The sequence below is a fragment of the Strix uralensis genome, chromosome Z, assembly GCF_047716275.1.
Source record: "Strix uralensis isolate ZFMK-TIS-50842 chromosome Z, bStrUra1, whole genome shotgun sequence".
NCBI lineage: Eukaryota > Metazoa > Chordata > Aves > Strigiformes > Strigidae > Strix > Strix uralensis.
In genome coordinates this window covers 65,181,781-65,207,492 of record NC_134012.1, presented here as the reverse complement: position 1 = coordinate 65,207,492, position 25,712 = coordinate 65,181,781, and the positions used below count along the sequence as shown (strand labels likewise).

General features: G+C 44.0%; 1 protein-coding gene and 1 long non-coding RNA gene across 3 annotated transcripts in view; one reads left to right on the top strand and one right to left on the bottom strand.

The window, feature by feature from the left end:
* The window catches only part of LOC141937756 (metalloprotease TIKI1-like), a 90,096-nt gene that overhangs the window by 28,671 nt on the left and 35,713 nt on the right, over positions 1-25,712 (top strand). The gene's annotated exons all lie outside the window — the stretch shown is intronic.
* On the bottom strand, positions 3,623-8,732 carry LOC141937884 (uncharacterized). The gene is made up of 2 exons (XR_012627110.1): positions 8,358-8,732; positions 3,623-4,334 (listed from the first exon to the last, which is right to left on the bottom strand). It is a non-coding gene; the product is annotated as an uncharacterized LOC141937884 (long non-coding RNA).

Here is a 25,712-nt window from a genome sequence, read left to right as displayed (position 1 = left end):
TTGTTCAAATGCTCAGGGGTTGCAAATCAGCCCAGAATCATTGACTTTATTAGAAATATAGAAGTTTTTCATAGTCATCTCTCTCTTTTCAGTCTTTATATGGGTGCGCACGCATGCAGTGCCTGAGTTTTGAAGGGGGACTGAATGACTGTGTTACATGGGCTATAATCATCCCAAATCATCTCAGTTCATTAGGAAACTTGCAAGTGACCCTTCTGGCTTCCTGTTGTTTCAATCAGCCTTTCCCTGCTGTCCCTAAAACTGCACTCCTTCTCCAGTTTATGTGGTCAAGACCCTTAGACACAGTGTTAAGAAAAATGCTCTACGCTCAGTTCTACTTCCCCTTGGCTTGCGTTTTCTTCTCCTTTCTCTCACCCTATCTTAATATAAATGTGGTCTAGGGCAGACTTTGCTGCTAATGCAGAAGCTAAATGAAACGTTACTTTGCACTCACATGGTCGTATGCACAGCAGCAGCCCCCAAGGTGTGTGTACAGCAGAAGAAGGGGAGAGGCAAAGGGATGGGGAATTGAGTTACTCCCAGTCTCTGCCTCAGGCTGTCATTCTGTCCTTTGTGCCACATCCAGCGTTTGGTTTTCTAGAAACTCGCAAGTCAGGTCCGGCTTGCCTGACACCCTGGTACTGTGGCACTGTGTACAATTCTGCTGCTGTAGCTTTTCCCGCTGCCTCTGAACTCCACAGGCATTGGGAAATTCAGTCCTATGCCCCTTCATGGTGAGCAGACCTTTTTTTTTCTCCCCCCACCCCCCCCCCAAATATTGAGCTCATGCCCTTTTTTGGAGTATGCACAAAGGGGCAGAGCTAGAACTGGGTTTTAACTGCATTCTTGACTGACTCCTTTTTCCAGTTTAGAATCAACACATGGCCAGAATTTTGGATTTTTTTTCCTTTTATTTCTTTTTTCTTGTAATACACAGACATGTTTATTCCCAAGACAGTTAGACAGGTCTAATGCAAACATGAGGAGGAGTACGTGAGGACTGACTGTAAGCAAACAATCACTTTGGCCTCCACCAGGATTCATGTTTAAAACCAAAAGCAACCATTAAACAAACTTTGCTGGACCTGGGGATGACAGGCATCAGCTCTGCCAGAAGCATCGGTACTCAGACCAACATGCTTCAGCTCTTGTGCTGAAGCACTGCAGGCCTCCGGGGAGTCAGGTGTGTGTTGGAGGTTTCCTCCTCCAGCATTGGGTGCAAGCATGTGTGATGTCACGGCAGATGTGTGCAGAGCTGGGGGCAGGCAGGTCTCCCTGCTATACTCCTGCCCTCAGCGTGCATGCACCTGATGGTGGTCCTAGCTGCCAGGAGATGACCAAGAGCAGATTCCTGCCAGTCCAACTACCTGTCTCCCATGATCTTGTTACATGCTTCATCGAAAATGCCCTCCGGGCAGGAGTGTGTTCCTGACTGACTTCATATATCTGCATACTCTGCAGATTGCACAGCCAGAGCTGCAGGGAGGCATCAAGAGGATGAGGGTAAGGGCAGGATAAGGCTTAGGTTTCCACTCACTGACCCTCCCCTTGCTCTTTCCTCCAACTGGGTAACAGGACAGAGCATGAGCAGGTGAAACGGGTTCAGCAGGGCATGTGCTTTACATAGACAATGCCATCCCACAGAGGGTTAAAGATTTTCCCAGGCTCTGTAGTGTGGGAGCTGCACAGATAACTTCCACCTAGGAGAGAGAGCAAAAACGTAATTTGTTGCGAGGCTGGCAACAAGGCAGTTGCTCTGGTGCTGCTGTATTTCCTCTGCATTTCCTCCCCAGCTCAGTTTTCTGGTTTCTGTTCCCACCTGCCTTTCTCAAGGATTTCCACAATGAACCAGAGGTGGTCCACATTGCCTTTTTGTCCCCGGGGACAATGCAGTGCTTCTGTTCAGAGCCTGTCTGTAAGCACTTTCCTTCTTGTGTCACCCATGCCAGGCAGAGGTGCAGTACTGCTGAATTAGGAGGAACATCTGCTTCAAAGCTGGGATTCCACACCTGATTGAGAAAGATTTTCTTCAGCCCCAGCTTCTCTGCTTGCAAATGCCTGCCCCTACAGTGCCAGAGCATGAGTGTGTGCTTCAGCACTGCTGGTCTGCTTGAACTCTCGTTTGTTTTCTGTTCCCACTGCTTCTTAATCCACCCTGGCTCCCCTAGAAGCTAGTCAATTTATCATCCAGGTCATGTAATGGAAACCTGGAGACCCACCAATGTATGAGTCTTCACCTTAGGTATTATAAGTATTATGTGGGGCTTTCAAACATCCTGTAGATAACTGACTCTGTTTGTAACTGCATTTGCCCGGGCCAAGATGTTTTCCTCCGTCCACTTCAGTCTCTAGAGGAGGGTAATGACAGATTAGTTAGCTGATAACGAGAACTTTGTCTTGGCCACAGAAGGTTCCAGCAGAGGATTTTATTGATGGGCTTTCAGCAATGAGATTTGATGCTGTTGGGAAAGCATATTTCTGAAAACTGTGCTGCATTTACTTTTAGTGAGGGCAGAAACTGTACTTGCTTCAGACTGATTTGGGTAGAAGCATAGTAGAAGCTATGATTTCTAATACGAGTGGCAGGGGAAATTAAGGTACTATCTTGTTGCTAAGAGCCACAGGAATGAAAATCGGGTAAAGTCTCAAGGTCTCAGATAGTGGTGTCTGAAGCCAATCCATTTCTCAGCCTTAGCTCCTACTAGGATGATGATCTTATTTTCAGTCAATGCCATCTTATTGTTGAGGAGTGGCAGAACTGTGGTAGGAAACAGCTCTTTCCCAGCATGAGACAAACAGCAAAGGGATTGTTGGGTTAGTCTTCAAAACTGCACAGCATGAGCAGCCATGGGAAGATGGGTTATGAAATGGTTGGTGCAGGAGTGGAGAAGCGATGCCCGGAAACAAACTCCACGACTCGGATAGAGTTATAAAGCAGGTATGTTTATTCTGGCCAGGGTGCAAGGGGATTTCTCCACAAAGCTTGCACACCATCTCTGGCAAATAGCCAAATATTTATTACACCAAAGCATACACATTCATTAGGAAAGGCCGGGTTATTTTAATTAGTTTGGGGGAATAGGCGTGGTTATTATAATTATTTCTCGGAACTCATTTGCATAGCCCGAGAATGCGTAGTAGAAATAGGGTGAGGGTCTTTGGTGGTCAAGGGGAGAAGTACGTAGTCCTCTTCACGGTTTCCAGGGCATGTGCTGTGAAGCAAAGTCCAGGTGTCTTCTTCCTAAATCAGCGAGATCATCCTCCCTAGATAGCATCTCTGAGTGGTTTTGTTCAAGTTTAAGTTTGCCTATGTGCCCATTGAGGGCTTTGAGTCTGCTGTCAGTGAGTTATCCTTTTAATTCATACCCCAGGGCTACCTGCTACTTTCTTACCATAGCCAATCCCCAAACTATCTGGTAAGCTACACTGAATCCACAGAACAGTCTGGGCAAGCGGGATTCTTAGGCAATGTTCAGAAATCATCATATGTTGCTGTGGTGGTTTGACCTTGGCTAAATGCCAGGTACCCACCAAGTCGCTCTATCACTTCCCCCCCTTTCCCCTTTTTTTCTCAATAGGGCAAAGAAGGGAAAGAAAATAAGATAGGAAAACAAAACAACCCTTGTGGTAAAACAACAGCAGTTTTAATATAAGCAAAGCGAAGCAAAGGTCCGCGCGCGGAAGCAAAAAAAGAAAACAGATTTATTCTCTACTTCCCATTAACAGGCGATGTCGGGCCTTCTCAGGAAGCAGGGCTCTGATACGCGTAGCGGTTGCCTCGGAGGACCAAGGGTGACCCCACCCCCTTCCTCCTTTCTCCCAGCTTTATACTGAGCAGACGTCATATGGTATGGAATATCCCTTTGGTCAGTTCGGGTCAGCTGTCCTGGTTGTGTCCCCTCCCAAGATCTTGCCCACCCCGTCCCACTGTGGGGGGGGAAATGTCAGAAAGAGCCTTGGTGCTGTGTAAGCACTACTCAGCAGTAGCCACAACACCAGTGTGCTATCAACACCCTGCCAGCTCCCAGCATAAAACACAGCACCGTGAGGGCTGCTACAGGGGAAAACCAATTCTGGCTCAGCCAGACCCGATACAGTCTCCACCCCTTATTCCATACCATTTACGTCATGCCCAGGTCCCACATAACACTCATTTATTCATTCCGTAAGCTTTCTTCACTCCTCTAGATGTTCAGTGACTTGGCTGCCATCTGTCAAGGTGGATGTTCAGGACAGGAGCAGTATGTTTGACTGTTGGACTCCAGCACCGGCTAGGTTTGGGTCATCATCGCATGTATCTGGTTCACTCTTCGTCGTTCCTACTTCCTCCATCACTTCCTGCAACATACAACTCAGCTCACAGATTATTTCCCCCCCAAGGTTAAATCTCCTTGAGGCACACACTGAGTAGCCCCATTCTCCCGCATTACCCACCAAGTACATCCAGGTCCCTGAGCAAAAACAATCCCACGAGTGGGCTTGCCTTTTCCCAAGGGAGGAGCAATCCATACTGCCTTCCCCAGCCATTTCCCTGTGTGTACTACAGGGACCTTATCTCCTCCCACAGTATGAAGGGGTTTTGTTTGGGCAGGACCAGGACGGTTAACAGATCCTCTGGTATTAATTAGCCAAGTGGCTTCTGCTAAATTTATATCCCAGTGTTTCCATCCCCCATTGTCCAATGCTCTCAACATAGTCTTCAACAGTCCATTGTATCTTTCAATCTTTCCAGACGCTTGTGGGTAATAAGGGATGTGATACACCCACTCAATGCCATGTTTCTTTGCCCAGGAGTTTATGAGATTATTTCGAAAATGGGTTCCATTGTCTGATTCGATTCTTTCAGGAGTACCATGTCGCCATAAAATTTGCCTTTCAAGACCTAAGATGGTATTTCGGGCAGTGGCATGATTTACAGGGTACGTCTCAAGCCAACCAGTAGTTGCTTCCACCATAGTGAGTATGTAGCGCTTGCCTTGGCGTGTTCGTGGCAATGGTCCAATATAGTCAATTTGCCAGGCCTCACCATATCGAAAACTCAGCCATCGCCCTCTGTTCCAGGGAGACTTTACTCGTGTGGCTCGCTTGATTGCAGCACATGTTTCGCATTCATGAGTGACCTGTGAGATGGCCTCCATGGTCAGGTCCACCCCTCGATCACGAGCCCATCTGTACGTTGCATCTCTCCCGAGATGCCCGGATGTTTCATGGGCCCATCGAGCTACAAATAGCTCACCCTTGCGCTCCCAGTCCAGGTCCAGCTGAGCTACTTCAATTTTAGCAGCCTTGTCTACTTGCTCATTGTTTTGATGTTCTTCGGTGGCACGGCTTTTGGGCACGTGGGCATCTACATGACGTACCTTTAGAGCCACGTTTTCCACTCGGGCAGCGATGTCCTGCCACAGTGCAGCAGCCCAGATGGGTTTACCTCTGCGCTGCCAATTGGTCTTCTTCCACTCCTGTAGCCACCCCCACAGGGCATTAGCCACCATCCAGGAGTCAGTGTAGAGATACAGTACTGGCCACTTTTCTCGTTCAGCAATCTTTAGGGCTAGTTGGATCGCTTTTACTTCTGCAAACTGACTTGACTCGCCCTCTCCTTCAGTGGCCTCAACGACTTGTCTTGTGGGGCTCCACACAGCAGCTTTCCACTTTCGATGGTTTCCTACCACACGACAGGATCCATCAGTAAACAGAGCATACCGCCTTTCATCTTCTGGTAATTCGTTATATGGTGGTGCTTCTTGGGCACGAGCCACCTCCTCAGGCAGTGCTCCAAAATCTCTACCTTCTGGCCAGTCCATGATCTCTTCCAGGATTCCTGGACGGTTGGGTTTTCCCAGTCGAGCTCGTTGCGTGATTAACGCTACCCATTTACTCCAGGTAGCACTGGTTGCATGGTGTGTAGAAGGGATGTTTCCTTTGAACATCCAATGTAGTACAGGCAATCGCGGTGCCAAGAGGAGCTGTGCTTCTGTACCAACAACTTCGGAAGCGGCTCGAATCCCCTCATATGCTGCCAGAATCTCCTTTTCAGTTGGAGTGTAGTGGGCTTCTGATCCTCGATATCCCCGGCTCCAAAATCCTAATGGTCGACCCCGAGTTTCACCTACTACCTTCTGCCAGAGGCTCCATGTGAGGCCATGCTCCCCAGTTGATGTGTAAAGTACATTTTGCACATCTGGTCCTGTCCGAACAGGCCCAAGAGCTACTGCCCGAGCTATCTCCTGTTTGATGTGCTCAAAGGCTTGTTGTTGCTCAAGACCCCACTCAAAATTGTTCTTCTTTCGGGTTACTTGATAGAGAGGGCTCACCAGCTGACTGTAACCTGGAATGTGCATCCTCCAAAATCCCACAAGTCCTAAGAAAGCTTGTGTTTCCTTCTTGTTGGTCGGTGGAGACATAGCTGCTATCTTGTTGACAACCTCCATAGGCACATGGCGGCGTCCATCTTGCCATTTTATTCCCAAGAACTGAATCTCCTGTGCTGGTCCCTTGACCTTGCTTTTCTTTATGGCAAACCCAGCTCTCAGAAGAATCTCAATTACTTTTTGTCCTTTCTTGAACACTTCTTCTGCCTTGTTGCCCCACACAATGATGTCATCGATGTACTGTAGATGTTCAGGGGCATCACCCTTTTCCAGTGCAGTTTGAATTAGTCCATGACAAATAGTGGGGCTGTGCTTCCACCCCTGGGGTAGTCGATTCCAGGTATATTGGACACCCCTCCACGTGAAAGCAAACTGTGGCCTGCACTCTTCTGCCAAAGGAATTGAAAAGAATGCATTGGCGATGTCGATTGTGGCGTACCACTTGGCTGCCTTTGACTCTAGTTCATACTGGAGCTCTAACATATCTGGTACAGCAGCACTCAGTGGTGGCGTCACTTCGTTCAGGCCACGATAGTCTACTGTCAACCTCCACCCTCCGTCAGACTTTCGCACTGGCCATATTGGGCTATTAAAAGGCGAATGTGTCTTACTGATGACACCTTGGGTCTCCAGTTGACGGATCAGTTCTTGGATGGGAGCTAGAGAGTCTCGGTTCGTGCGATACTGCCGTCGGTGCACGGTCCTCATGGCAATTGGCACCTGTTGTTCTTTAACTCGCAACAGTCCTACAACAAAAGGATCTCCTGAGAGGCCAGGCAGATTAGACAACTGTTTGACCTTCTCTGTGTTCACACTGGCCACACCAAAAGCCCATCGGTATCCTTTTGGGTCTTTGAAATACCCCCTCTTGAGGTAGTCAATGCCCAAGATACAAGGGGCTTCTGGGCCAGTTACAATGGGATGTTTTTCCCACTTATCCCCGGTCAAGCTAACCTCGGCCTCCAGTACTGACAGTTCTTGACATCCGCCTGTCACTCCTGAGATCCAGATAGGTTCTGTTATTCCCTCTTCTGACCCCTTTGCTGAAGGACCTGCTTCTTCCTCTTCTTTCTCCTCCCTTATTAATCGAGGGTATGGACCTGTTGTTCTCCTTGTCCACTGTTTCTTTTTTACTACTGGGGCAATCTCTGCTGTTATTGTTTTTGTTTGAGTTCCCGTTTCCACCACAGTCCTTTGAGAGCACTGAACTGCAGCTCGATAAGCATAGGCCAGGCCCCAGTACAGCGCTAGGAGTTGCTGATTTTCATCGGGATAGACAAGGCACCCTTCTATCAGGTGTTGTGTCAGTTTTGCGGGGTTGCTTGCCTGTTCAGGGGTAAGATCCCAGGCTACAGGAGGTGATAACCGTCCTAGGAATCTGCCCAAATCCTTCCACTCCCCCTGCCACCCAGGGACAGGCCGCCTCAGGGCACATTTTGGTATTCTCTCACCCAAAATTTGCTTTCTCTTACACCAAAAACCTAACGAGCTCCACACAGCCCACAATAGGCGAATAGCATTAATGAACAGTATCAAAGAGCTAACATAAGGATTAATAAGTACTTCGGGAGCTTGCAGAATAAAACCACTCATGATGTTCCCAATTTCTTCCAGCATGTTCCCGAGCTTAGCAAAATAAAGATAAGCAGAGCAATAAACAAACCCGTGACCAGCACAAGAGCTTGTCGCTTACTAACTGCTATAGCTATAGCACAATTAATATAAAACTGCCGTTGTCCCGCCCCACGTTGGGCGCCAAAATAGACTGTGGTGGTTTGACCTTGGCTAAATGCCAGGTACCCACCAAGTCGCTCTATCACTTCCCCCCCTTTCCCCTTTTTTTCTCAATAGGGCAAAGAAGGGAAAGAAAATAAGATAGGAAAACAAAACAACCCTTGTGGTAAAACAACAGCAGTTTTAATATAAGCAAAGCGAAGCAAAGGTCCGCGCGCGGAAGCAAAAAAAGAAAACAGATTTATTCTCTACTTCCCATTAACAGGCGATGTCGGGCCTTCTCAGGAAGCAGGGCTCTGATACGCGTAGCGGTTGCCTCGGAGGACCAAGGGTGACCCCACCCCCTTCCTCCTTTCTCCCAGCTTTATACTGAGCAGACGTCATATGGTATGGAATATCCCTTTGGTCAGTTCGGGTCAGCTGTCCTGGTTGTGTCCCCTCCCAAGATCTTGCCCACCCCGTCCCACTGTGGGGGGGGAAATGTCAGAAAGAGCCTTGGTGCTGTGTAAGCACTACTCAGCAGTAGCCACAACACCAGTGTGCTATCAACACCCTGCCAGCTCCCAGCATAAAACACAGCACCGTGAGGGCTGCTACAGGGGAAAACCAATTCTGGCTCAGCCAGACCCGATACAGTTGCTATAAGTAATTTGCAAGGGAAGTGGTCATTTCTCTGTATCAGAAGGCCGAAGTCAAATTTCTCAAGGACCGAGACTACTAAGCCTCAGAGATATTGCAGAGTCATTAAGTGAGAGAGTATACAGGGAAAATAGCACAAGAGATCAGCTCCTAATTTTGGCATCACCTCTTTCCCCTCTACCTCTCCAGGCTATGCCAATGGCAGTCATTTAGCATGTCCTGTAGATGTCCGGTTGCTCTTAAGTGTTTACACTTTGTGCATGTCTACTCATACTGATTTTATCAGATTCTCAAGCAATGTGTAACCTTGCAGAATTTGGCTCCGAGGTTTTTCAAGGTGGCTGGTCTGGGCTTACACCAGGCTCTGACACTGAAATGTTGTAGAGGTGACTCACTTGTGATGCATCATCTGCCCAATGGGGTGAAAACTAGAGAAAGTAATGCCTAACTGCAGAATTAAAGACACAGGGTACAGCTTATGAGATGATAGGTGCTTGATGTTCTCCATCACTCTTCATATATCCCTTAAGGTTTCAAATATCCAAGTATTTTGAGGGCCCCCATGGAGATCCTCACAACTTGTCCTAGTGACACAGTGAGACATGGCTTTGCTAGCCAATGGCTCCCTATACTAATTTGTAGGTAGGCAGGGCTTTATAGATTCAGTGCAGCAAGAGAGGTGTGTGTTGTGAAGAACCAGTCTGGGAGTGGTGTTGAGAGATGGGGATGGAGCATACTTCAAAAACAGACACAAGGTTGTAGCCCATTATGGTTTGTATTTGAGTGCAAGCTTATAATGCTGTACAGCAAGCTGGCTGGAAAGGTGTGCCAAAGATTGCCTAGTGTTTCATCAATAATTATTAGTGGTGTCGCCTATGACAGCAGAGAGTCCTCTTACTGTGCGGTTGGCAGAAGTCTCTCTCACCTTTTCAAGTCTCCTGTTTTGTGCTGAAACAACTCGTTTGGCTGTCACTGATTTGTAGCCTGCTACTCTGTGGACTCAGCTGAATGTAAGATATAGTCCACTCAGTTCCCTTCTTCTGGGCTAGGACTGTTTGCAACTGCAAATTGTGCAACAATACAAATTTTATTCACCTACATTCTTTCCAGTGAGCAGTGAAACATGAAATTTCTGGTCAGAGAGTGAACATAGCAGTTTCCACTGTCCCAGCTCGGCTGGACTCTTTAATGACAGCTTTACATTCACTGCTTAACTATAAAAATTAGGAGTCATGGTTTCAGCTAGATTTCACCCACAGGGTATTTAGGGAATGCTGAACATCTAGCTTAACTGTTCACATATAATCTAGGCTGGCCTGGGCCCTGCACTGCAGTGTAGCATGTCCTACTTATGCAAAATGCATCTTCCCTTGAAAAGAAGAGCATAGGGCACCTGTGCTGTTGTAGGAGTGGGGTATGTGAAGTGGGGGAGGAGTCTATCAGATGCTCCAAACACATACTCTAGGTGTCAGGACATCCAGTTGCGTGGCCTCTTCTCCCTTACCTTTCTCTGTGTTTGTCTCCTCAGAGTGAGTAGTTCTCACACACACCAGAGAGTTGTCACCAGATAAAAATGAAAGGAGGCTGACCCCAGAGTACGTGTACAAGGACGTCAAGCAGAGCTTGCAAGTGGTGGCTGGAGTTTCTGCTGCAAGAAACTACTGCAAGTTTATGCAAACAGGTCCTGTGGGCTAGAGGGGAAGCAGATGCTGTTGTGCTCCTGTGACCTTCCATATATCTTGTTCAGGATGACAATGTGGTGTGGTGCCCTCCACATCTCACCCATGCCTGTTTTCTAAGCCAGCTCTGTGGCAGCACTATAATTCCTCATTGGCAGTTCTGTAGAGGACGTTGACTAGGTTTGCTCTGAGGATTTGAGGTGGACTGTTTTCTACCAAAAGCTTTGTCAAAAGGTCGGGGAGTCTTCAGTTTGAAAAAAACCCCATCAAATATATTCTTGATAATGGTTTGAAAGAGAGAGTTTCTAGGACTGTTATTTGGGGTTTTTTGGCAAAAGCATTCTTTTCCTTTGAAGGATGCCATGGCATGGTATGTGGTGGAAAAAGAGCCTGGTGTCTCCAGGCTTAAATCTTACAATAGGAAGACCTGGCTTTAATTCCCAGCCCTGTCACAGCCTTCCTGCCTCTTCTGTGTCTTTTGCTCCTTGTATAACATCAGGATTAACAGTACTGTGCAGAGCTGTTATGAAGATGTTGCAGTGTTACAGTACTTCGAAACAGCAGTAGCAAAAGAGTTCACAGGAAGCGGGGGTGGTAGCACACTGCTGCTGCTGTTCGCTTTCCAAAACGGGATAGCCTGTTGACATGCTTTAGTCACACTCTTAAATTCAGTTTTTTAAGGAATCCTGAGAAGCCGATCCTTTGATAGTTTGAGAATCCAATTTCCTGAGTAGTAACGAGCCATTTCAGTAGCTGTTTAGAGAGGTGGAAGTGGGGTTGTGACAGCAAAGCAAGCTGAGGAGAGGTGAGGTAGTCTGAGTACTTTGAATGAAGGTGGATTTAACCAATCAATAAGTCTACATTTTTCACATGCATTGAAGCTATGTTAATAAAATAATTTCAAATCTTTTCTTTCAGGTGCTAAGAATGTCTTTTTGGAATGGCGAAAAGTAGAAAACATGCATCAGAATTATAAGAGATGTGCTTTCGTGAATGGATACAAAATCTGTTTTGTAAACAACAACCAAATCAATTGCCTAGGAGAAAAGGAAATACCAGGATAGCGTTGTTTTTCTTACTCTTTCCACTATGCTGTTAATGTGCCTGTCAACTTCAGGTGATGTTGCTCTTGCTTGTGATGTTTCTATTTTAAAAAATATTTTCCTGTTAAATGATTTAGTGAAGGTGGATTTTATTAATTTCTGCTTGTTAAATTTTGGAAAGATTTTATTAACAGTGACCCAACATTGCAGAGAGCCAGCTGTAGCATGTATTTGTTGTGGTTTGCCTCTTAATATATCGCTGTTCCTCTAGCAGGAATTAGATTGTCACGTTTGAGGGGATTATCTTCTAAAACATAATTACTTGAGAGCACAGAGTGCACCAGAGTGATTCTCTGCATACTTTGGGGAGGGGGGAGGGTAGGTGATATCTCAGCATTTCTCTATTTTCAGGGCTCTGATCAGCGTGAATTGAATTATTTTGGAGACTGGAACTGAGACTGGCTCTGCGGCCTTTCCTGCCAGTCCTCTCCAGCAGGAGCCTTTCTTCCTTCAGCCTGATGGTTGCTGCTGACAGCATCAAGCTTCTGGCCACCAAGCTTGTGTGTGGGAGCTGGCTTTGTGGCAGCATGGCAAAACGTGGGCAAACTGCTGGTTACCATTATTTCTTCTGCTGTTCAACCTGCTGCCCAGGTTCCACAGCACATGAAAGCACTGGCATCCAGGTGCTTGTGTGGTGTACACATTCTCATCCTGCTTTTTAGCTGTCTCCAAGTAAAAACCTCAGGCAGCCCTTTTTCTAGGGATGCAGCTTCAGATGCTGCTGATGCTGCTGCAGTTGTGGCTTTTTGTATGTGTGCCTGTAAGTGTAAGCTTGCTAGTGTGGGTGAAGTCTTTGCAGCTGCTGTTCTGCCTCAGCAGCATTAGGACTGGCTATCAGTGCTGGGTGTGTTGCCTACCATGTCTGAGTCTCAGTGGGAAGGTGAATGCACTATGTCCGTATCTGTTGGAGCTGTCCTGTGCTGGGGAGCAGCTTCAGCTGCTCCGTGACACTGCTCTGAAATGGCATTCAGACTTCCCTTGGTGGTACATGTTCAAGTGGAGTGTATGTGTGCACACCAGCATGCTAAGGTGAAGCAGGTGTACGATGGCAGGTCAGATGTGTGAAGAGGAGCTGAGAAAGACACAGAATTGAGGGGCAGGGTTTGGCAGAGAGGTGATTTGTCAGGAGGAGTTGGAGTACTGGGAAACCGAAAATTTTCTTGTGAGACTTGTTTTTTTTCCTTTTTTTTTTTTTTTTTTTTTTTTTCCCCTCTGCCATAAAGACTTGTGGATGGGACCCATGTGTGGCAGAGACCGATGCAGTCTTTTGGCTGCAGTCACACTTTCAGCAACCTTCTGTCACTTTTTTTCACAGACCTTCTGTCTGTGCTAAGGGAACAAGTCAAGTGGCCTGTGAGCTCTGTGGTTATGCATGAATGGTTTCTGTTCAGTAACTAAATTAATTTTTAAAAAGTTAAGCTATTTTAACAATGACACTTGGTATGTTAAGTAGGTTTACAAATAAACTGTTTTATTTAATTTCTATATATATTAATTAAATAATATAAAAAAATGAAATTGAAAGACCAATTAACTGCCTGCAGTTAGCAGTTACTAAAATTCCTGGCTGAGTTGGTTTGCAGACCACTTCTGTGGGTACTGAACTCATATGATATGGATGATTTTATTGTCATCAGGTGTCATGATCCAGAGAAAATGCTAACTACCACTATATAGAAAATCTCCAAGATGAAATTACTGTGTTATGTAACAAACAGAAACATTTCAGATCTTGTGGGTTTACCACGTTCAACAAATTTACCAGGGAAGATATGCTTTTTCATAGCCTGTCTTCTTGGAAATTAATTTTTGGGAAGATGATCTTATTATTTTGAACTGACATTATTTTGAACTGACTTCCTCTTTGCATACATTTATTTCTCCCATTCTAGATGGCTCTTAATTAATTATTGTGCATGCAATATTATGTTCTTTAGTCAATTTCAGTTTCATATTACAGCAGCATCTGGAACTGTTTAAATAGACACAAATATACAGGAAGGACTAGAGATTGGAGCAACCCGTCAATGAATACTGACTGTTGGCTTCATTTCAGTGCTCAGTTTTCCAGTGCTGGAAAGATCCAATATTCTGGTATCACTGGCAACAAGAAAGTTCTGGGCAAAGTAGCTAGGCCTAGAAGTGGGGGAACGTTGCAGAGATAACTGGGAAAATAAAGCAACAAACGTTTTAAAAAGAGATCCTCAAGTATTATGTCAGTTCAAAATGGAGATGGACTTCAACAATTCAATTGATACTACTATAGTAGGAAATGTCAGTTTAAGGGACCTTGCTTGTTTTTGTCTGTGCTTTCTAACACAGTTTATAAAAACAGAGCTTGCTTCCTTTTTGCCTTTATTTGGCTGGACACAGGCAGTACGTAGTATTTTACTTACTTTACTGTCTGAAATAAGCCATTTTTTAAGCATCCTTTCCTTAAGAATATAGCCTGAGGAGGATGGTAAGCATATGATGGTTTAGGTGTCAAAGGTTGAAGAACTATCACACATGCTCTGTGACACAGAAATGTACAGTAGAAAACATTAGCAGGCCACATCAAAGCATCCCATTTGTACTGGGTCCTAAAGACAGGAGATAGCCAGGACCCTTAACCTCATGGCTATCAGGGAAACCATTCAAGTGGTTCACAGGGAGCTACAAAGTGTGGTGGGAACTCTGTGGCAGGAGGACCAGGTGTGTTCTGCATCCAGACTCTGCTGAGCACACTCAGCCTTTCCTAACAGCAGTGTGTCTCTCTGTCTCCAGTTATTGTCTTCTTACCTGAAGAAGCAGTTACTTGTAGTGCATGAGCATTTGGTTATGACAGCTAAAAAGACTTGCTGAAGCTGTGGAAACCTAATTCATCTTCTTGTTCCAAGGCAGGAGAAGTACACCAAAATGATGCCTGGGAAATGAGACTAAAAGTGTCTTAAATCCAGTGGTGGAGACTGTACAGTGACCCTGGAGAATCCATCCCTGCTTCATTCCATCCCATCTTAGCTTCTCCTTGTACCTAAAACACTTGCTGTTGCAAGCTGAACTGATGTCTTCCTGTCATCCCCAAGCTGTGGACCACAGCTTGATGGCCTTTTCCTTTGTTAACTGCCTTTTGTAGGCAGGGTGAACCGTGGTGATACCTGTCTCCTTCCTTGGGCTTCTCTTTTCTGAATTCATTAAGCCAGTTTCTTCATCCTTTCCTGTAGCATATGTTTCCAAACCTCTAAACAGTCTTCCTTTTCTTCTCTGGACTCTTAATTTGTTTCTGTCTCAGCAGTCCAAAACTGGTTGCAAGAGTCTGGCAGAGGCCTCAACACAGCTGAATCGGACAGGTTAATTACTTCCCAATTACATATTACACTCTTGGAAACTGCCTTTTTGCAAAAGCATCATGTTGTTGACTCATAAATTTTCTGGTGCCTTGCCACCCACAGATCCTGTGTGACAGTATGGCTACCTTCCCAATAGTTCCTCACGTTTGTGTATCAATTTTGCTTTTTTCCTCCCATATTTTCATTTCATCTATCTGAGATTATCCTTTCATTTTACCATAATGCTTGTGAAATACTGCTCTGTTTCCGAAGAAGTTCTGAGGACATTTTTGACCTTGGAATTAAAAACAACCACCACAAAACCAAAAAAAGTATTTGCCATAATAAATCTCCGTGCACTAAGACAGAGAGTTAGGAGTTCACAATCCTTAGCCTGTTACAGAAATGCACATTCAGTTTGCAGTGAGAGCCCCTGTCCTGGGAAGACTTAATGAATTAACTTGCTTAAGTTTTTGATTTCAGTACCCTTTTGGTTTGGAAGCTCAAGAGATGTGGCAGACTTGAGACCCATATTTGTCAGAAATGTTCCAAATGAATTGTAATTACCCATTCATTCCCTTAATGTAGTAAATCCCAGATGCTTTTGCTGGATAAGTAATACTCATTAAATAGTGTTAGAACATATCAAGAATAAAACAAAATGTGGAAGGTTATGACATTTTAGTGCACTCAGCTGTACTAGTTTGTGCAGTCAGCCTGGACACAGAGTGCTTGGATGACGGCATCTGACTTTTTGCAGTGCTGCTCAGGTGACAAGCCATGCGTGACTACAGAGTCCCCAGGCAGCATTACAGCCATGCCTAATAGCACATGGTGGTATGTGTGCTCCAGGTAAAGTCCATGTTTGGTGTGCGTTGCTATATGTAAAGAGGAGCGGCAAATGTTTTGGGAGCTCTGTCTGAAACAGCTGTAGTGGTGTGTCTGACTTCATGATATTTCTCATCTGCACAGGAGGAGGAGGACCTTTGCAGTTAGAAGTGTTAGTGCCAGCAGCCAACCCATAGTCAAAGTTTCTGGTAGTTCCTGGTGAGCTGTTTCAGCAGGCTTAGTGCATCTGTCTGGTCACTCTTTGTGAAAAGGGAACCTGATGGTAGCATTTGGGCTGTTTGTGTTTTTTTCCCCTCCAGAGTGTGTGCTTTCTGCAAAGGCTTGTGTGTTAGCTGTAATGCTTGCCAACACCTTTGAAAGACACCCCCTTCTCCATTATGGGATTTTAAAGGAGAACAGGACTGAAGATGAAGGCCCTCTTGACAAAAGCAGCGGTATTTTCTTGTCTCAGCAGTTAGGAATTTAAGACTAAAAAAATTTTGCAGAAGCAAACTTCCCTTCTACTGCCCCCTTCCGCCCACCTCGAGTAGCCTGTCTAGCTGCCACTCAAAACCATGGAAAAGTTTCAGAGGACTTTCTGGGTTTAACCAACACAGTTATTGCTGCAGCTGATGCTTTGTTGCTTATGTTCCCTTCCAAATGAAGAAAATGGACTGTACAGATTTATTCTCATTTAAATCCAGCACTTGTTATTTGACTTGTTAAACGAAGAATTTGCTTCTAGGGTAGATAAAGCCATGTAGTCTAGTTAGTGTAATAAGAAAATGGAGTTGGCAGAAGCAAGAAGTATTTCAAAATGGATTTTCTGGTGGCCAGATTTTTTGAGAACTCTCCACCATCAGATCATCACTGGTACAAAGTCTCTTGTGATGCAGAAATATTCATTGCACCATTTTGCAGCAGAGGAGCAAGAGCTGTGGAGGTAGGAAAGGAAAATAAAAAGAGAGAAGCTCTTGAAAGAACAGCTTTGGAGTATCTGAGGATGGCAGAAAGGCTGAAGCAAGCAAATATTTTAGTTAAAAAACAGTGCTGTTATGGACCATCAGAAGAAGAATAGAACTGATGTTGGTTTAGCCAGCAAGTTAGTGATGAAGGGATGTTGAGAAAATACCTGGTAAAACTAACCATTTCAAAACAAGCAGGACCAGATGACACACAGCCCAGGCTTCTAGAGGAACTAGCACAGGCTACCATGAACTGCTCACCAGCATTTTTGAACATTCATGGAGAACAAGTGAGATCCAAGGAAACTGGACTAGGAAAGTGTAGTAACAGCCTTTAACAAGATAAAAGCATGTCTTTGGGAACTGTTAAGAAGAAAGTTTGAATTAAAACCATTTTGAAATGTAACAAAAGGTCAAACATGACAGCACTTCTATCAAACAGTATTTTTAAGCTATTTTAAATTGAAACTGAATTAGCCCTTTCTGATGGTGGAGAATTGTTGCAATGATTCCGTCAGCAGAGAAAAATTATGCTAGGCTTAAAGTGTTAATTATTTTTATTTCATGATTGCTTGGGTCTGGTTTTTGATGATGGCTTTTTAATGTGCAATCATTTCATGGACCATCATCTGATGTCCTTGGATGACTGGTCTGTCTGACCACAATTTAAATAAACACTGAGCTGCACCAAATACATCCTTGACATAATGTACTGAGGGCTGGCCCAGTGGCTTTTGAGTATCATGAGGTCATTCAAGATAAAAGATTGTGCTGACAAAACTTTGACAGCCTCTGGAGCAGAATTATGTGATTGCTGAGTAAACTGAAAACATGGGGCTGGATTAACTGGACCGTAAGTAAAATTGTATTTTCCTGCCTGGATGCGAAGTAAAGGTGCTAATAATATTATTTAAGGGCTTCTGCAGAGGGGTCATATAGTCCCACCAGAGGCTGGCTATCTCCAGCAGACAGACTCAGAAAGAAATTATGATTTGGATTGACATTTATTTGATTATCTTTCTTGCAAAAAGATACCTTGTGAGAATTTCAGTGTCCCAGAGCTGGATGCCTTGTCAGTTTCCGTAGCCAAGGATACATAATGAGGGAGTTATTTGCCAGGGTCTACAGCCTTCAAGTTTTGTTTTACTTGGTTTGAAACATTTAAGAATGTATATGCAATTGGACATACTAGCTGTATGACTCAGGTTTGCACCTCTTAACCAGTGGTGCTGCTATTTTTACATTTGTACACACACTTTACTGGTGTGCACATTAGACAGGGAGGACACTTGTCACATAGCAGTGCTGTCTGCTTCATTTAAAGGTCTCCTGGAAGGGAATGTACAAGGGGGTTGCAGTAGAGGCTGGAAAGGGTTCTGGGTTTTGGTACTATGCTTTGATGCTGACCAGAGGACATACCAAGGGAGTGAGTTGTCTCCCTTGGATCTCACTCTCAGCATTTAAGGTTGGGTTTGGAGGCACTTCCTTCCTCAGTGCTTCTTGTCACCTGGCAGAGCATCAATACTGTTGCAACTCAAATTTGATACTGAAACATTGACACCTATTGCCGTTGATTCTGGAAGGTACAGACAGCCTGATTATAAAAAGCAAATATGATGTCAGTTAGTATGTGAGGTTGAGCACTGAGCATGTGACCGTCAGGAATGGACGCTAGCCTTCTCTTCCCCACCTTTGAAGCAGCAAAAAACTGGGAGCATTGAAATGAGTGATCTTGTCAGGTCTCCAGCCCACCAAGGACACTTTCACTGACTCAGGGGCTTATTTGGAAAGGCATGCAATGAAGTTGAATGTCAGCAGGTCACACAAAAAGAAGCAGAAAGGGAAGACTTAAGTCTGGAAGAGGGGGCTTGGAATGGTAAATGAAGGGAATTAATACAGTGCTCAGGTTTGTGCAATAGGAAGAGGGGCTTCAGCCAATGTATCAGAACCAGCTCAGTGTGCTCACATAGTATGAAATCCTATTTCTGAGTGCAAGAAGGACAGTAGAAAAAATGAAGTGAGACCTGAGCAAGAGTGTTGTATTTAATTTGCAGCATTGCTCAGCTGGGATACTGTAGCTGGTTACAACTGAATTTTTTGGACAGTAGTATGCATGCACATGACAAAAGGCTTTTATGTCCTCTATCCTTGGAATTTATAGATCTCCACTGGATCATGGGAGTTTGATGTGCAAAACTTCCAGGGGCTTCTGAATCCTCTTGGGAAACCTAAATTTCTTTTTTGCATTAATTCCAAATTGCTCAGCAGTTTCTGGAGTTTTGACCCCATTTCAGATTTTTTTGATTTATACAAGAGTTTGAAATGCTGTTCAGAGGGATGGTTATTTCAGTTCTTGTTTTATCTGTCATGAACAGATGTTCTATGTAAGGTTCCCTAATTAAATGTTTGTTTGATGTGAATTTACTTTTCAACACCAAGTGTGTTTAACAACATAGTAAACATAACATGTTCTGAACAGGAAATCTCTGTTGTCCTGGCAGGTTTGTGTTTAGTTGAATTTAATCATGAATGGGCAGAGCCTGAAAAACTGGCATCATTGAGAACAACTCATGTCTGGTATTGGTTGGTGAGGGGGTTTGGATGAATGTTCTTAGGACAATGTCTAGGAAGATTCCTACACCAGCAGGGCTCTTGTGGGCTTTTCTTCCAAGCTGAAATATTGCTGTGTCTGGAAAAATTAGGGAAGAGGTAATATTGACATTTCTCTGTCTTCAGTGAGTTCCCTGTCCTGCTCATGTGTAAGGAGGCAAAAAAACCCAAAGATGAGCTTCAGTAAAAAAGCAAACTAATGCCCCTGGGAAAAGAGTAGCTACTAGAAAGGAAGGTAAGGTTTGGAGCTAGGATTGCTTTGAAGGGCAAATGAGCACCAATTTGGAAACAGAATCCTGATAGAGTGTGGTGGAAAAACACACCAACATAGGGACGCATTGTGTATTGTGGCATACTGGTGTGTGTAGTCTTTGAGAAGAGCTGGGTTGAGCTACCATTGAGCTGCAATAGGAGCCAGTCCAGTGAGGTCTGTCACTGTTAATGACTGTGGTAAAAGAGTGTTGCCTCCCTATTTGGGGATCACACATGACAGGGTAGCAAATACCAGATGTCCTGTTCTAAAAGAGACAACTTTTTCTCAAGAAGTGTTTCTAGTTAGAAAGATTAAAGATGGGAGACTGAATCAGAAATACTGACAAGGCAACATTTTTCCCAAGATAATAAATGAGGAATTTATAGGAGTTTATGAACATAAGAGATTGTTTCTTCTGTCTGCTGGATTTTGACACAAGTTTCTCAATGCTAACTTTATTTTCCATGTATATGAGTTTGGGGGTAGCGTTTTAATCCCTTCATGTGTATAAATATTTTTTTAAAAACCTGTAGTAGCTTGATGGGAGGATATGTAGTATATTTGAAGGGATGGATAGCTGCTCTTTGTTATCTATTCTGTGTTACCATCCAGAAAGAGGTGATCTCTGAACTCTTTTATTCTAATCCATTGTCACAGCACTTCATAGACACAAGGCTTGTGGACCTGCATCTCAGATTTTAACTGAAGAGATATGAGCATAAGGAGTTCCAGTAGATGTTGCCTGACATAGAGAATATGCACATTAGTAATGATGTATAAATATGTAATTATGTAAGAGGGAGGCAGCCTTCTGCAGATATTTGGGGTGGATAGTAGTAATGTAGCTTAACCCAAGACTTTGTATATGGTGTGCTCTCATTCAAACTTAGACTTTTTGGAGTGCAAGCCTCATGCCTATGCTGTACAACTTTCTTGAGTGTTTCTGGTCAAAAAAAATGGAATTAAATCACTTGGGAGTCCCTGGGAAAGATCCCATTAGTCTAAAAGTACAGCTTGTCAGAATTTACCCAGCTTCAGGAGGATGAACAGTTCAGACACTTGAATTTTGTTGCCTTGAATGCCTGCTTATTGTTTTGTTTCTGTCACAGTTTTAGCAGATATTCACCAAGCAACTGCTGTTGTACAATATTGTTTGTCTATTATTTACAAAATTGGATTTGGAGAATGATGATTCACATCCCATTATGCCTTTAAATTTGCACAGTTCTGAGTGCACCAGAGATTTTTGCTTTGGTTATGAAAGTAACAGACCTTAAGTCAATATATTTTTGCATTTTTGCATTTTTCCATACATGGAGTTGCTGGCTGAGTTGCTACCAGCTGCGTTGCAGCTTTTCCACATAACTTCTGAAAAAGCATTTCCCTCCCTAGCCCAGGAAAACTACTCGTGTTCCCTTTCAAGGCCAAAGTATAACATGCCTATAAGATAATTCTTGCCATGCTTTGTTCTTGTTTTACCACCACATTTCATGACACCACAGAGCCTTCCTGCTTATCTTAGGCCATTTTAATCTTAACAGCCAGATTTTTGTAATCCTAGTGACTCTGTGAAAATGATGAGCTCTTGGCAGATGCCTCCACTTTTCTCAGGGATCCTTGAGTAAATGTTTATCCATGACATTTACCCTGATAGTGAGTGTGTGTGACCATGTGCTGGAACTGCTGTGGGGAAGGTGACCTGCCCTGGCCTTTAACAAAATGATTTGACTATCTAGACCTCAAAAGTGCTAAAGAAGATTGGGTTAGCTCATTGTTGGGACTGCTATCTACCCTGTTGTAGTGTTTTAAGCCCAGAGGGCAACTGAGGACCACACAGCCACTCAGGCATGGAAAGGAGAAAATAAAACAAAAGGCTCAGGAATAAGGAGATAAGGACAGGAGAGGGATAACTCACCCGTTATGGTCAATAGATGGTTAGGGGAAGAAAAAAGAACATGAATTTAATTTAAATGTCACCACCACCACTTAATTTTCTAATCAAATAGAGCAGGACAGTGAGAAATAAAACCACATTTTAAAAACACCTTCACCCCCACCCCTCCTTTCTTCCTGGCCTCAGCTTTGCTCCTGATTTCTCTACCTCCTCCCCTCCAGCAGCACAGGGTAGCAGGGGATGGGGGTTGCAGTCAGTTCATCACCTGTTGTCTCTGCTGCTCCTTCCTCCTCAGGGGGAGGACTCCTCATACTCATCCCCTGCTCCAGTGTGGGGTCCCTCTCAGGGGAGACAGTCCTCCATGAACTTTCTGCAACATGAGTCCTTCCCACAGCCTGTGGCTCTTTACGAACTGCTCCAACATGGGTCCCTCCCACTGGCTGTAGCTCTTGCTGAACTGCTCCAGTGTGGGTCCCCCCATGTGTTGCAATCTTCCCAACAATGAACTGCTCCAGAGTGGGCTTTCCTCAGTCCCAGCCTTCCTTGGGCACAGCCACCTGCTCTGGTGTGAAGTCCTCCATGGGCTGCAGGTGGGCATCTGCTCCACCATAGACCTCCATGGGCTGCAGGGGGACAGCCTGCCCTCTCATCACCATGGGCTGCAGGGGAGCCTCTGCTCCAGTGCACTTCCCCCCCTGCTCCTTCTCCTTTCTTCTGCTGACCTCGATGTTTGCATAGGTATCTCCCTCACAACTCCTCCTCCTCTTGAGTTCCTCTTATTAAATATGTTATCACAGAGGCACGGCCACCATCAACAGTTGACTCAGCCTTGGCCAGAGGCAGGTCTGGATTGGAGCTAGGGGAACTTCAAGAATCTTCTTACAGGGGCCACCACTGTAGCCCTCTCCTCTGCTACCAAAAACCCCACCACACACAAACCCAACACATTCTACCCCTGCCTCTGTGAATCACATATTTATCATTGAAATCCACATTCATCCCACAGTATTCACAAACTTCACTCACATCAACCAAAAAAAGCTTCCCCACACCAAAATAAAAATAACATTATCACACTACCGAATGCAGGTACATGGTGCCCCGTGTGAGGAACAAACTCACAACCTTCAGATTATGAGATAATATTGCTGAGATGACTAAGAAATCTCTATTCAGTTGATATGAAATGTGTGAGTTCAGAGATACTCCATGACTTTCTTGCCTGACAAAATCTTCAGATAATTTTTCTGTGACGCTTTTTGTTCCAATCCATTCCAAGTGGCAGTGTTGGTAGATGCCTGTTGCAAAGCTACTGTGATCCAATTTGAACTAACATCCTTCTGTCTTCATATTTTGTTGGACTGCACTTACTTTTTGCTGATTTAACAATTTAATGTCTTTTTTATTTTTTTTTAATATAGTCAGTAGGGGAAGGAAAGTAATAAAGGCCTGCTGTACAGTGGATAAGTGTTGCAGTTAGCAGGGGAAATAAGAATCTTTCTTCTGACTTTGGATGCTGTGAAACTGGCACAGAAGTCCACAGGTTAAAATCTTTCATGCTTTGAGAGCAATAGCTTACTTGATCTGTGAGATCTCTTGCAAAACAGTTGAACTGAGACAGTAACTTAAAATTCCTGAGGGGTTCTTGTTGGCATGCAGCAATCTCTTTCAAGAACAAAACTGAAAGAGAAAAACAGAACAAAAAACCCAGATACTTTTTAACAATAAGTAGCCTGTCTTTCAGAAGTGCCAAATGCCCAGCAGTTCCCTGATTGCATTGGCAGCAGGTGGGTTTTCATGGGTCTGAAAATCAGAGTATTTTAGATTTTTCCACAAAGGCAGCTTGGTGTGTTGGCCAAAGTGGTCCCACTGGTCATGTCCTAATGTGGACAGCCAGGGAGGTGAGGGGAGGTGCCATCTGGCAGTGGAGCCAGCTGGCTCATTCCAATAACGTCCTCTGAGGGGCTTCTCACAGCATAGCTGGTGGCTTGTAAATTCCCACTCTACCTTGGGATACACTAATTCTTCTATGTATGTGACTGAGCTCACTGTTACTATGAAGAGCACAGCTTTAGGCCTGTATTTCACTATGTGTAAATTTTGCGAGCTATTCCCCTTGGAAAGCTTTTGCACTGAGAACCAGTCAGCCTCTGATCTGTCTGAAACCATCTAGGGACCATTTCAGCAGTTCTTGTTTGAGGTTTTTCTTGGCAAGTCTACCACTAGTATAAACTCTTCCTTTTACCCCTGTACCTTGAAAAGGTCATCTTACTCTGCTGTGCTCCATTTGGAAGCCAGAAGCTTCTCTTAAATATGCTCCAAGTTGCTTTTGACATTACCACTGGTTCAAAGTTGTTCTGTTTGGAACAGCAGCCAGAGTCCTGGCCTAATTGTTCTTTTGAGTGGAAAAATATTTCATCAGTGCTGAGTGTTTTATATGGAACATGCTTTCCCAGCTGGCAGAACTTCAAGAAAATCCAAAGCATTTCCTTGCATGGTTACCAGAAGGCATACGATAACTGTCTGAGCTTGTTCATCACATTGCAAGGCTAGATTGTTTACTCCACTAACCTTACAGTCTTGCTTCGCTCATGTTTACATGAATTATGCAAGTAATTCATGCAAGAAAGAGGGGGAAGTACTCAAGCCAATGATAAGTTTATTTTCTGAATTCTTCCATTGCACCAAAAAGCTGCACAAGAACTGGTGAGAGTTGTTTCAAAATTCAGTATTCTGCATTTCTAAGACATGCTACTTCTAGCAGTCTTCTAAACTGCTGTCAAGCTTAGTCCTAAGCTATTCATGGCCTGTGAAAGGACAAGCAAAAAAATAGTCAGTGCGGGCAAGAGGGGACCTGTAAGACTTTTTCTTTCATCTAACAGCACTCCGAAGAGCATCTGTGGTTGAGTAAAAGAAAACTGAAGGCCAAATCCCAGGTCATCAGTACCAAGTTTGTTTAGTTTCAGTGACTGCATTTTAGGAAGATAAAAAGTACTGCTAAATGTTGTCCTTGAAGATGTGGAGATAGGTTGGGCTTTGACTGTGTAACTAGTTTACTCCTTACAGTAGCAGGCACAGTGATGGCTTCATGATTTCTACATTTTTTACATCATTTCTACAGTTTAGAAAGCCAAATTGTTTCCTTTCTAAGGGAATTTTCCTGTAAAGTTGTTTAAAAAAGTTTTTTTTTTAAAAGAAGACATTTGCTTTTTTAATCTCAGTGTTTCCATTTTGCTTCCACTACATTTAAGAGTATCCAGTGGAAAAGAAGAAAAGAGGAGATGGACTAAAGCAACTCGTTTTAGTAGAAGGATTTAAAAAAAACAAACCAAACCAAAACAAAACAAAACCAAAAACCAAAACCAAATAAAACATTAATTGCAGGTCCTGAATTTTAAAAGTATAGCCAGTCTCAGCCCAAGGAATCCTAGTTTCAGATTTTTCACTTTGCCATTCTGTTGTTCTTTTGATACAATTTTGGGATGGCTGTGTTAAGTGTCTTGTAAAATAAATAACTACAAAAGAAAGAAACCCTTACTACTAGCATAGTGGTTAGACATTGCTGTAAATTCAAAAGTGGGCATACCCTAAGAGAAATGTGGATTGCTAGTAATTCTTTTTCATTTGGTTAATTGTTCCCAAGTCTGATCTTGACCTGAGTTTAGGAGCTGTGTGGCAATACTAATCCGAAACAAGCTGGATAGCTAACAAGAAATGCTGAGTAGGAGACAGGCAGGACTTCTAATTGTAATGTTTAAAACTCCATCTTTTTGCTTTGAGTTTTGGTTCAGGACAGTTGCAACTTGAAAACTGTATAAAGGGCTAGTCCCTACTGCTGTTTGATGAGGTAAAAATGTATCTGACGGAGGTCTGATTTGTGAAGGTTTTAAAAACCAAACTGCTAATGTTTACAAAATCCTTAACAAAGATGGAATTAAAAAAAAAAAAAAGTTTAATTCAACTCTGGTAGCGTGCAAACACGCATCACCAGTTCATTTCTAGCAGAGAGCAAAGATTTTCTGCACAAGGATGAACTTCACAAAAGCTGCAGCACGAGGAGGAACGCCACTGAGCACTTAGATGGAGAGCTCTCAGGTATGATGTGCAGCAGCAGGTTCATAGCCATCCTATTAGCCCTGTAGAAAGATGGGAGCAAGTCTCAGCAAGGTCATGGAGGTATCAAACTGTGAACTGCAAGCTAACCTGTGAAATGAGAACTATCTATTCCCCTGCTAGTCTTATTCCACATTCGGCATGTAGTGGGGTGTTTATTTCTCCTGCTGTCAGTGGAAACATAAAAGCCTGTAAATCAATGTAAATTACTCAGA